This window comes from Zingiber officinale, chromosome 3B (assembly GCF_018446385.1).
Source record: "Zingiber officinale cultivar Zhangliang chromosome 3B, Zo_v1.1, whole genome shotgun sequence".
Taxonomy (NCBI): Eukaryota; Viridiplantae; Streptophyta; class Magnoliopsida; order Zingiberales; family Zingiberaceae; genus Zingiber; species Zingiber officinale.
Genome location: NC_055991.1, coordinates 131,990,545 through 131,993,526, shown reverse-complemented (window position 1 = coordinate 131,993,526; position 2,982 = coordinate 131,990,545). Strand labels below are relative to the sequence as shown.

At 43.6% G+C, this 2,982-nt stretch overlaps 1 long non-coding RNA gene across 1 annotated transcript; it reads right to left on the bottom strand.

The window, feature by feature from the left end:
- Positions 1–228: 228 nt before the first annotated feature.
- On the bottom strand, positions 229–694 carry LOC121968636. Its single transcript, XR_006108247.1, has 3 exons — positions 682–694; positions 512–612; positions 229–242 (listed from the first exon to the last, which is right to left on the bottom strand). It is a non-coding gene; the product is annotated as an uncharacterized LOC121968636 (long non-coding RNA).
- Positions 695–2,982: the final 2,288 nt, after the last annotated feature.

Sequence of the window (2,982 nt, the reverse complement as noted above, 5' to 3'; positions counted from 1 at the left end):
GATTAAAATTCCATAGTTCAACCTCACAAATTGCAAAATAAGGGGAAAATAGAGAAGCGACGGCCTAAAAAAAAAGAAACGCTTCTGACAGAGGAATGAGTAGACGGCATGCCTCCCGATCGAACTGCCGCCCTGAAGTCATGTAGTGTGTGTATCGATTACATGGAAACTAGCCAGCATTGTAAATTGTGAAGTCCGGAGTACTGAAATCCTCTAATTCTTCTGGCATAGGACGGATGCACCTGCGATCCTTCCAATTATTTCATGCAAAAGAGAGTTTTTCTTCTTCTAGTTTACATGTTTTCCCTTGACATTAAGGAGAGAAAGAGGAGATAGTTAGCTCACTAACACTAATATATGCATATGTATGATCCAGCGTGCTACTAACACAACTATGATTCACTACTAGAGATCAACAGAACCAACGCAAAGATGACTTATCTGGATAACTGTCGAACTGTAGAGTTGAAGAGCATCTGTAGCATTCTTATTAGTAGTATTTTTCACTTACATGTTGTGCATGAACAGGGAATGATAGGCCCTTGCAGAGACAATTTGAACTTTGATTCGATGCTCGGGATCCCAGTTGAGGAATTGGTCATTCACAAATACCTTGTATCATTCAGATGGCATATTAGGATCTATGAGGAATTACATCAAACACTTGATGTGCATGTGTACCTTATCCAAAGAGGTGAGGTGTTAATAGATCAAACTTCAAATAACTTCCTCCCTCAGATGAAGATGAAATAGTTACTTATGGAATTACAAAATTAACCAAAAAGCAGAACTGAAACCCCAAAACTAGACAACAGAACGACAGCAAAACAATTTAAAGGAAAACTGAATTCAACCAGAAGTAAAATAGTTGTAGATTTTGAAAACTCATCATGGCATCCTCTATCTGCCCTTTTGTATCCGGTTACTTCCTTTGAGAACTTACAAGGGAAATCAGTAAAACAGATTTTTTGTATCACCAAACTTCACAACACGATATTTCATATCTACATTCATGTATGTACCAACAATATGGTATAGGGCCAAAATGCATATTCCTGATGAAGTACGATTGGTTTGTTGGCGAAATCAACCAATGGCTTTGGGAAACTTAGTGTCAAAGGATGGAGGTGAGTGCCAAATCCCCCAACAAGGATGAGTGCTTTCATGGTGTATAATTGCTTTACTTCTATAAATCAGGTGGAAGATCTGAAGACCAAGCAACAAACCAAATTTGTTAAGCCTTGTATATATGATGAATCTTAAGTTAATCACAAAGAACGCAAAACTAAGTTCGCCAGATCTGTCACAAGAAAAGAAGACAAAAGCTAAAGACTTTCAGCATTTAGCATTAAAATCTAATTCTGGAACTCCATAAATCACCCGGAAAAGATCAAGAACTCACCGCAATTCAAAGCGATAGCCAGCGAGAAAAGAACAAATGAAATACAATAGAAGAAGAGGTACGGGATCTCACCAAAAAAAGATATTTTTTATTTCGGGATTCGACGAGATTCCTAGACAAAAAGAGCCGATCCTGCCCATGAGAAAGAGGAGAAGAGGAAGATCACGACGATCTTCGAAGCCCACCTATGACCACCAAAGAAGATCAACGACAAAATCGTTCTTTTTCTCCTAGCAGAAAACAAGAGTAAATGCAAAAATCTCTCGGAAATAGAATCTTGACATGGAATCGGGGAAGCGGAACCTAAAGTGATCATCTTCGAAGCGCCAACCAATCTAGAAGAAGCTTCCTCCGCCGCTCCCCTGCGAAACTCCACACAAACCGCGCTGCCTTCACCAGCGGCGCGCTGTCGTCGTGGCAGATCCCGTTCTCCGGTTTCTCCCTCCTGTGCGTCTGGATCTTCGGCAGCCCATTGGAGAACGCCGCCGCTCACCAGGAAATGAGAAGGAGCACAACGTCGTATGAGGAGAGGGAAAGATAAATGGCTTAGGTTTGGGAACGCGAAAACACGGCGCCGAAAAGAAAACAGCGAGGGAAAGGAAAAAATCGAAGGGGGGAAATGACTAAATTCAATTACAACGGTTTTTTCAAAACTGTTGTCGTAGCCGTTAAAAATGCGGATAAAGACAACGGTTTATAAAACCGTTGTAAAAAGTGTTGTCGTTTTAAAAAAAAGTCGCTCAATGACAACAGTTTTGCTAAAACCGTTGTCTTTTATATTTAATGGGGAGTTCAAAGACAACGGTTTTGGCAAAAACCGTTGTCTTTGAGCAAATACGCAACGCTTTCTCTTAAAACCGTTGTCGGAGGGGTGTTGTCGTTTGCAGTTTTTGTTGTAGTGCGGTCATAATAATTTTTCCACGCTAAGTATTCTTTATAAGGGAGCCGCTCGTCTGTACGATGGCATTATTCTTGCCTTAATAGCAGGACCGGTTATGGGTCGGCGCTTACAACCGGGTCGTACCATGCAAAAAACTATCCGTCCGGGAGGTTTATAGACGCCGGCACGACTCTCGATTTTTAACGTCGGATCTCGACGGTCTTCCGCTCGGAGGGTTTATAGTCGTCGGCTCGACTCTCGATTTTTAACGTCGGAGCTCGACGGTCTTCCGGCAGGGGGTTTATAGTCGCCGGCTCGACTCTCGATTTTTAACGTCGGAGCTCGACGGTCTTCCGCCCGGAGGGTTTATAGTCGCCAGCTCGACTCTCGATTTTTAACGTCGGAGCTCGACGGTCTTCCGCTCGGAGGGTTTATAGTCACCGGCTCGACTCTCGATTTTTAACGTCGGAGCTCCACGGTCTTCCGCCCGGAGGGTTTATAGTCGCCAGCTCGACTCTCGATTTTTAACGTCGGAGCTCGACGGTCTTCCGCTCGGAGGGTTTATAGTCACCGGCTCGACTCTCGATTTTTAACGTCGGAGCTCCACGGTCTTCCGTCCGGAGGGTTTATAGTCGCCGGCTCGACTCTCGATTTTTAACGTCGGAGTTCGACGGTCTTCCGCTCGGAGGGTTTATAGTCG